The sequence below is a fragment of the Ailuropoda melanoleuca genome, chromosome 6 (genome assembly GCF_002007445.2).
Source record: "Ailuropoda melanoleuca isolate Jingjing chromosome 6, ASM200744v2, whole genome shotgun sequence".
NCBI classification, from domain to species: Eukaryota; Metazoa; Chordata; class Mammalia; order Carnivora; family Ursidae; genus Ailuropoda; species Ailuropoda melanoleuca.
In genome coordinates, this window is record NC_048223.1 from 10,484,443 (window position 1) to 10,495,016 (window position 10,574).

Genomic DNA, 10,574 nt, shown 5'->3' on the forward strand with positions numbered 1-10,574 from the left:
TGTCCCCTGTGAGGGGGGATGGGGATGGGCACACTGTAAGCCGGTATTTCCAGGCTTTTGTTCTCTGGCGGCTTTCCCCGGGGTTTGCTGTGCCTCTTCTGAGAGCCAGAGCAGCAGCTGCCGAATCTCAGCCTCTGTCACAGAACAGAGGGATTGCGGCCCGTTCTCCACTGATGTTCTGGCCACTCTAACTCTGTTTCTGTTGGTGCTGCTCAACCCTGCAGCGTCCTGGGATGTGCGCCCCACACCTGGCGTCCCAGCCCTCACTTCCAGGGCCGGCACGTCTCTGTCCTTTGTGTTTCTAACCCCATCAGCCGCCAGCCGCCAGCCGCCCCGCACGCGCTCCCGGAGCTCCCGGTCTCAGTCTGGACCCAGTGAGCACACCGGAGTTCTGGAGTTCCATGAGATGCTTGGTGGCACGCGCTCCCGGCTCACGGTCTCAGTCTGCTGTCTCGAGGGTGTGGGTCCGCGGTTCGCCCGCTCCCCGGTGCAGGTGGCCCTGAGAAATATGATGTATCTTGATGTGGATGATGATTACATGGGTATATACAAATGTGAAAATTCATCAAACTATGCATTCATGATTAGCACACCTTATGCATTGTTGCATGTGTGTTATACTTCAGAAATTCAAAATATCCTTACTTAGATTAATATGTTGAATAAAATAGAAGACGTAGATAAAATAGATAATGTCACCAGATAAGTAGAATCTACAAATAAAAAAATAGAAATAAAATGCACACTCTAGAACTTATAAAGTCTACTAATAGAATTCAAGAACTCATTGGCCGAGTTTTATAGCAGATTGAACATAGCTGGGCCCAGGATTACTGAACTTGAAGACAAATTAAAAAATACACTGAAACAAAAGCACAGGAAAAAAAGACTGAGAAAAAAAAGAGATAGTAGCATACAAGATAAGCAGGCCATATACAATGTTGTCTAACATTCATATCACTGGAATCCCAGAAGGAGAGGAGAGAGAGAATGGGACAGAAGCAATAGCCAGGTAACAGCAAAACATTTTCCAGCTGGTGAAAAACATCAAGTTCATAGATTCAAGGAGCTTGGTGAGTCCCAAAGAGGGTAAGCACAGAGAAAACAGAATGCGGGCACATCACAGTTAACTGCTGAAAACCAGGTAAAACATCATTTTTCCAACGATTTATTCATTTTAGAGAGCGACAGACAGAAACAGAGAGCACACACACACGGGAGTGGCGGGGAGGGGCTGAGGGAGGGGGACAGAGGGAAGCTAAAGGAGACTCCTCACTGAGCGGGAAGCCTGGTGCAGGGCTCACTCTCACGACCCTGAGATGACCTGGGTTGAAACCAAGAGTAGGACGCTCAGCCAACTGAGCAGCCCAGGAGCCCCTCAAACATAGATTTTTAAAGCATCAGCTATCTTCCCTCATTGAGAAAATCCTTTGATGAACATTTCCTGGAGCTGAGAAGAAGTGGAAGGGTGAGAGCCATTATTCCCTGCCACACGAACAATGTGGCATGGCCTGGCCTCTCAACAGGAGACAATATTCTGCAACTAGGAGCCTGAGCCCAGCATCCTGAGCATGTCTTCTCACTAATCACCCAACCCCAGCTGGCCAAACAATGGAGAAATGATCATCCTTTGTAGCCACATGTGTTAGTGAGTCTTAGTATTTGAAATATTGTAATACCAAGTTAGAAAAACAAAAATTGCCTGGATTTTGAACCTGAAAAGCAGGATTTACTCATTTCCATTTAGCCCCATTCTCTGAAATCCAATTAAATTACCCCTGCTTACAAATAAAACAGAAAAACTTTAAATCTTTGATGGTTAGAATTTTAAAACATTATTTTTACACTAAATGCATACATCTTAGCAAAGTTTAAAGAACCCAGAAGGCCATTGAGCATTAAGTCCTCTGATGCCTGGGGCAGTCTTTCAGGAAGCTTCAGGGGACACCTGGAGGAGCAGCGTCTTAGTAATGAGATCTGTGTGGCCAACTGAGATCCAGATCTGCCTCAAAAGCTTCTTTTGTCTGCCCAAAAAAAGATGGGCAAGGAGTTCTGTTCTAATGAGAAGTTAGATGGTAAGGAAGTCCCGCTCTCTAATCTCCCGGGAGAGCCTAAACGTTTAATCAAGGGGAAAAGCTCATTACCTCTTGGTAGGTATCAGGAACTATGAGGGTCTGAGATTTAATCCTACTTGCAAGCTAACAAGTGATCTTTCTATAGTTTTATGGACACTGGCAGAAAACATGAAACTCTAAGGTCAGAGGCGAAGGATTTGTTATTACGCATAGCAAGAGTAGTCATCAGGGTATTCGCACTTTTGCACCAGATTCTCAACCTCGATTCCAAGAGGACAATGCAAAGAAGGCCAGGTACACCTGCATATGCAGTGGGTCGTGTTACAAAGAACTCTGAGCTTCAGGAAACCCAGCTTTCACAGTGGAGAGTGAGTATGCTTGCTGTAGAGGGAGACGTGACCTCCATCCTCAAGGCTGTAAGCAAACCTGCCCTTTGTTTTAGAAGGAGATGCTATCTCTATTTTCAAGCCTGTCCATTGCGTAAACATTCCTGAAAAGAAAGTTGAGAATAAATGTAGTCAGTGCCTTTGCTTGCAAAACATGCAGAAATGTGAGGCAGCCTTGGAGGAATGCTGCTGACAGGAACCTGGGTTCGGACCCCTGTGTGTGGTGCAGACGTCTCCTTGCTATCTCCTTTAACCTCGGGATAAGCCTGAGTGGTGGGCGGCACAGGGCTCATTAGTCCTGATCAGGAGGGTACCTGAGGCTCTGTGGTACAAGTCACTAGGAAGTAGCTCAAGTCCCCTGCCCTACAGAGACTCAGAATGCAAATCAGCACTTTGATGGGACCCCCAGTGACTGCTACAATGTGAAAAAAAATGCTAGACTCTGACACGGGTTGGTAGACTCAGAGACAGGCTGCTTCCATTTGTGGCTTACTAGTTTGTTTTCAAAGTCAATCTCATGATCAACAAAAAACTACTACAACTAATAGGTAAAGTTAGCAAGAATACAAAGTCAATATACAAAACCCAGTGTCTGTCTGTCTTTCTTTCTTTCTAGATCTCATTTTAAGTAATCTCTAGATCCAGCATGAGGCTGGAACTACAACCCTGAGATCAAGAGTCATATGCTCTGCCAACTGAGCCAGGCAGGCGCCCCACAAAATCCAGTGTATTTCTCTGAACTGGCAGCACATAACTGGAAATGAAGTAAAAACATAAAAGCAATTTCATTAATAATAGCATTAACAAACATGAAATACAAATGACTTCCAACAATTATAAACATTGCTGAAATGAAAGAGTAAATAAATGGAGGCATGCCTGTGTGGCTTGGTTGGTTGAGTGTCTGACCCTTGATTTCAGCTCAGGTCATGATCTCAGGGTCCTGAGATGGAGCCCTGCAAGGGGCTCCACAAAGTGCAGAGTCTTCTTGGGATTCTTTCCCTCTTCCTCTCCCTCCTCCAATACCCCTCCCCCACTGAGCTCGTACACATGCATGCGCTCTCGCTAATAAATAAATAAACAAACAAATAAATAAAATCTTCTAAAAAAGAAGAGTAAGTAAGTGGAAAGATACCATATTCATAGCTGGAAGACTCAATATTATTAAGATGTCCATTCTCCTCAAGTTAATCTTTAGATTAATGCAATCCTAATCAAATTTCCAGCAGTTTTGTTTAAATGATACTAACGGACATTCTAAGATTTGTAGGAAAATAGCCAAAGCAATTTTCAAAGAGAAAAACAAAGTTAGAGGAGGACTCAGATGACCTGACTTTAAGACTTACTATAACAAAACATTATAAACTGGGTGGCTTATCAACAACAGAAATTTATTTCTCTCAGTCCTAGAGGTTGGAAGTCAGAGATCGTGATGCCAGCACAGGTGGGTGAAGGCGAAGGTTCTCTCTCTGGTCGCAGACTGCTGATTTTTCCTTATGTCCTCGAAGGGCAGAAAGAGAGCTCGCTATCTCTCTGGCCTCTTTCTCTTCTTTTTCTTTTTACATTTGACCCTCTTCACCTCTTTCTCCAATCCTGCATTCCTGGTCTCTGGACCACCAATCTGTTCTTTGTATCTACGAGCTTGTTTTTTGTTTGGTTAGTTGTTTTGTTTTGTTTTCAATTCCACAAATAAGAGGGATCATACAGTATTTGTCTTTGACTTATTTCATTTACCATAATGTCCTTGAGGTCATCAATGTTGTCACAAATGGCAAGATTTCATTCTTCTTAATGGTCGAATAATATCCCATTGTATATATACACCACAGTCTTTACCCATTCATCCATCAGTGCACGTTTAAGTTGGTTTCCATAATCTTGGCTATTGTAAATAATGCTACAATGAACATGGGAGTGCAGATGTTTTTTCAAGTTTGTGTTTTTGTTTTCTTTAGATAAATACCCAGAAGCAGAACTGCTGGTTCATATGTTAGTTTTATTTTTAATTTTGGGGGGAACCTCCATACTGTTTTCCACGGCGGCTCAAACAATTTCATTCCTACCAACAGTGCACCAGGGCCCCCTTTTCTCCACATCCTCACCAACACTTGTTATTTCCTGTCTTTTTGATAATAGCCATTTCTAACAGGCATGAGGTGATATCTCATTGTGATTTTGATTTGCATTTCCCTCATGGTTAATGATGTTGAGCATCTTTTCATGTGTCTGTTAGCCATCTGTGTGTCTTCTTTGGAAAATATCTATTTAGATCCCCTGTCCCTTTTTTAATCAGATTGCTTTTTGCTGTTGAGTTGTATGAGTTCTTTATATATTTTGGATATTAGCCTCTTATCAGATACATGATTTGCAAATATTTTCTCCCATTCAGTAGGTTGCTTTTTCATTTCTCCGCTTTGGATGGTTTCCTTGCTATGCAGAAGCTTTTTATCATGATGTCATCCCACTTATTTATTTTTGCTTTTGTTGTCAAATTAAAAAAATAATTGCCAAGACCTATGTCAAGTTGCTTACTGCCTATGTTTTTTTCTAGGGGGTTTATGATTTCAGTCTTACATTCTTTAATCCCTTTTGAGTTAATTTTGTGTATGGTGTAAGAGAGCGGTCCGGTTTCATTCTTTTGCACGTGGCTGTCCAGTTTCCCCAACACCATTTGTTGAAGAGACTATTCTCTTTCCCACTCTATATTCTCGACTCTTTTGTCATAAATTAATTGACCATATATGCATGAGTTTATTTCTGAGCTCTCTATTTTGTTCTGTTGATCTGTATGTCTGTGTTTATGCCAATACCACAGTTTTAATTTCTATAGCTTTGTAATATAATGTGAAATCAGGAAGCATGATGCCTTCAGCTCTGTTCTTTTTCAAGATTGCTTTGGCTATTCTGAATTTTTTGTGGTTCCATAGAAATTTTAGGATGGCACATGGCAGAAAGAGAGGTAGCTAGCTCTCTGGCTTATTCTTATAAGGGCATTAATTCCATTCACAAGGGCTTTGCCCTCATGACCTAATTACCTCCCAAAAGCCTCACCTCCAAATATCATCTCATTAGGATTAGGGTTACAACATATGAATTTTGAGGGGACACAGACATCCAGTCCATAACACTATACAACAGTAGTCAAGACAGTGAAGCATAAGGACAGATAAATAAATCAGTGGGATAGACTAGGGAATCCAGAAAGAAACACATGCTTATAACCAACTGATGTTTGACAAACATGCCAAAACAACACAATAGAGTGAAGCAAAGTCTTTTCAACAAATGCTACTTGCACAACCAGAAATCCATACGGAAAAAAAAAAGAAAGAAATTTGACCCCTACCTCATATCTCATACAAAAGGTAATTAGAAGCAAACTGTGGTATACCCATTCATGAAACATGCAGTAATAACCAGCAACAAAATATGCAACAACTTAGATGATTCTCCAGGGAATTATGCTGAGTGAAGAAAAGCCAATCCCAAAAGGTTATGTGCTATATGATATGATCTATATGTCATTTTTAAAGTGACAACATTTTAGAAATGGAGGACAGACGAGAGGTTGTCAGAAGTCGGGGGAAAGATACAGGAGAGAGGTATGTGTGGCTAATGGGCAACACAAAGGATCCCTGTGTTCAGGATCCTAACTATGATGGTGGACATATGAACCTGCACAGGTGATAAAATTATATAGACACACACACACACACGAGTACAACTAAAACTCAGGAAATTTAAGACAGTGGTTGTATCAACGTCAATATTCTGGTTGTGATATTAGACTATAGTTTTGCAAAATATTATCATTGGGGAAAACGTACAAAGGATTCCATGTTATTCTTACAACTGCATGAACCTACAATTATCTCAATAAAAATTTCAATTAAAAATGAATTGGAGATGAATCACAGGCCTAAATGTAAATTTTTAATAAGTCCTTTCACTATAACTTTTTTATAATTCTTAGGAGAAAATAAAGGGAATATCTTCATGACCTGGGGGTAGGAAATCCTTAGGAAAAGATTTCTTAAACAGGGTAAAGAACCCCCAATAAACAAAGAACAAAAACTGACAAATTAAATTTCATCAAATTAAAAACATCTCTGCTCATTAAAGCCATCCTGGTCACATCAAGCTGGCAGATGGGGGCAGAGTGAGGAGGGTTTAGAGTTAGCACTCATCACTGCCACCCTGATGGAGGAAAACTAATCGAATGGCTCCATCTGGCTGCCAGGGCTGGGGGTAGCCACTGTGAACCTTGCCGGGGAAGCTGCCTCCCAGCGACCGACAGTCCTACACTGTGAAGAGAGGATGACACCTTAAGCAATAATGGCTTGACTATCAAGAAAATTTGGAAGATGTTACTTCTCTCCACAACATTCCCAAAATGTAGGTATTATACTCCTCATTTTAAAGACTAGAGAATGAGCCTGAGGAAGCTGAAGGAAGGACCCAAGCTCACACAGCTGGGAGGTGGTGGGTCCAAGGCCCCAACCCACGTCTGTGAGACTCTAATGCTCCCGGTTTACTGCTTCTAGCTGCCTTCCTCAGAGCCAGTCATAGTAGGGACACACTGGTATTTGTGGAAAAAAGAAACCATAATATCTGGAAGCAGAGAGGTGTCGATATATATATACTCTTATCAGCTAACACGAGAAACTGGAAACTATTTGGTTTTGTGATTTGCTCTTAAAGTGAGTAAGTTCATTCTTGTTTCACACAGTCACGACACAATTCTAAGTGTTTAAACAAAGAAAATGCTCTTGGCATCCAATTTGGGTCACAGAAGGGTTTCCCTTGAGTAAACAATCCTCTTGTGGCAATAAACATAACTTGCAGGAGAAAGAACCATTTTTGTTTGTTTTTTCAGTCTTTCAGACACCAAAACACAGCAGTAACCCCTAAAGTTAGAAGTTTTTGCATACAACAGAAGCAAAACAAATAAACAAAGCACCTTCCTTAGGGCAGGACTTTAGGGCAACGCGATCCAATCACTGACAGATACCATAAAATATGTAAAAGATGGAACTTTCATTATATCAAGATGTAAAAAGCTGGGGGATCCATTTGGGAAAAATTGAGGAGGCTCTATATTGTCCAAACTGTACATTTTTGAATGTAAAAAGTGTTGCTATTAATAATTGCACAGGACTGGGGCGCCTGGGTGGCACAGCGGTTAAGCGTCTGCCTTCGGCTCAGGGCGTGATCCCGGCGTTGTGGGATCGAGCCCCACGTCAGGCTCCTCCGCTATGAGCCTGCTTCTTCCTCTCCCACTCCCCCTGCTTGTGTTCCCTCTCTCGCTGGCTGTCTCTCTCTGTCAAATAAATAAATAAAATCTTTAAAAAAAATAATTGCACAGGACAACAGGTATAAAGTCAGGGTGTAAAGACGTGTGGTTGCCCTAAATTTGTTCTGTGGTTTAATTTGCCAAAGATGTGACTACACTTTATGGTAGAGATCAAACAGCGGTGAGAAATTGAACCCTTTCAAAAAGAACAAAAGGTGCTTTTCAGTGTCCTGGCAGTATTTTTCAGTGTCCTGATCTGAATTTTATTTTGGAAATGAGTTCTAAGGAAGATTTCACACCGTTTGAGAGCATGAGTAACCACCTCGCGGCAACAAACATCACTTGCATTTAGCAGACCCAATTTGCAATGCTGTGTCTTACAGACACCCCTGTAGGGGTGTGCCTCTGTTTGCTTATTCATTCACCTTTTTAGGACATCTCGGTTATTTCCAATTTGGGGTGATTGTGAATACATCTGCTATAAACATTACATGCAGGTTTTTGTGTATACCTCAGTTTTCGAATCAACTGGATAAACATGTAGGAGCATTGCTGGATCATACAGTAAGACTATATTCAGCTTTGTAAAAAACTGCCGAACTGTCGTCCGAAGTGGCTGGGTACCATTTTGCATTCCCACCAGCAATAAATGAGAGTGTCTACTGCTCTGGGGCTCTTCGCCAACTTTTGTGAACCAATATTATCAATTTTTAGGGTTTTAGCCATCCTAATCGGCGTGTAGAAGCATCTCGTTATTGCTTTAATTTGTAATCCCTAGTGACGAATGAAGCTGAGGGTTTTTTTCATTTGTTGACTTTTCATCTGTGTATCTTCTTTGATGAAGTATCTGTTCAGATCTTTTGTCCATTTTTTAATTGGGCTGTTCGTTTTCTTTTTGTTGAGTTTTGTGTGTTTAAGATAACAGTCCTTTATCAGAATATCTTCTCCCAGTTTACGGCATTTCTATTTAATTCTCCTAACAGTCTTTTGCAGAGCACATGTTTACAATTCTTTTATTTACTTAAAAAAATTTAAAATTTGAGTATAGTTGATGAAAAGTTGTTAATTTTAATGAAGTCCAACTTATGATTTTTTTCTTTCATGGATCATGCTTTTGGTGTCATGTCTAAAAAGCCAAATCCAAGATCACCTAGCTTTTTTCCTGTTTCTTTCTAGAAGTTGTACAGTTTTACATTTTACATTTATGTCTATGATCCATTTTGAGTTAATTTTTGTAAAAGGTGCAAGGTCTGTGTCCAGATCTCATTATTCCAGCACCATCATTGACTTTCCTTTGCCCCTTTGTCAAAGATCAGTTGACCACATGTGTATGGGTCTGTTTCTGGGCTCTGTTCTGTCTTATTGATCTATGAGTCTGTTCTTTCATTAATATCTTGAAGTTCAGTAGTGTCAGTTCTCCAACTTTGTTTTTCTTCTTCAGTATTGTGTTAGCTATTCTGGGTCTCTCTACCTTTTTATATAAACTCTAGAATAAATTTGTGGATATCCACAAAATAGCTTACTAGGATTTTGACTGAAATTGTGCTTAATCTATACATCACATTGGGAATAATTGACATCTTCAGAATATTGATTTTTCCTATCCTCAAACATGGAATAGCTCTCCACTTATTTAAATCCTTTTGATTTCTTTCATCAGCTGGTATTGATTTCTAGTTTAATTCCACTGTAGTCTGAGAACAGACTCTGTATGATTTCTGTTCTCTTAAATTTGTTAAGTTATGTTGTATGACCTGGAATGTGGTCTGTCTTGGTGAATATTCCATGTGAACTTGAGAACAATCTGTCTTCTGCTGTTGTTGGATGAAGTATTGTATAAATGTCAGATCAAGTTGATTGATGTTCTTGTTCAGTACAACTATACCCTTGCTGGGTTTAGTCATTACTGAAAAATGGTGTTGAAGTTAACAGTTATAATTTTGGGTTCATCTATTTTTTTTTCTTACAGTTCTATACATTTTTGTCTCATGTATTTTGGTGACCTCTTGTTAGGTGCATACACATTGATATTGTTATGTCTTCCTGGGGAACTGACCCCCTTAACATTATGTATTGCTCTCTCTTTATTCCTGATAAATTTCCTTGTTCTGATGTCTGCTTTGCTTGAAGATAATATGGCTACTCCAGCTTTCTTTTGATTAGTGTTAGCATGGCGTAACTTTCTCCACCCCCTTTAAAAAAAATTTTTTTAAAAGATTGTATTTACTTATTTGACAGAGAGAGAGAGAGCACAAGCAGGGGGAGCAGCAGAGGGAGAGAGAGAAGCAGACTCCCCGCTGAGCAAGGAACCCATGTGGCGCTTGATCCCAGGACCCTGGGATCACGACCTGAGCCGAAGGCAGACGCTTAACCAACTGAGCCACCCAGGCGCCCCACCACCCCTTTATTTTTAACTTATCTGTGTCTTTATATTTAAAGTGAATTTCTTGGGGCACCTGGCTCAGTTTGAAGAGCATGCGAGTCTTAATCTTGGGGTCATGAATTCCAGTCCCATGTTGGAGGTAGAGATTACTTAAATAAACTTTTTAAAAAAAGGTGAATTTCTTATAGACAACACACAGTTGGGCCTTGTCTTGTTTTTTTTTTTTTTAATCCATTGACACTTTAATTGGTATAAACTACTCATGCTATGTTTGTAACTGTTTTCTATTTGCTCTGCTGGACTTTCATACATAATTTTGAATTTATAATTTTGTATTCTTTGTTAAAGGGGATCCCTTCAGATCCCTCAAAACCTGGAGCCACTCCTGCCTGGCACGCAGTAAGTAACAACAGAAAAGCTGCACACCAGCTCCGGTT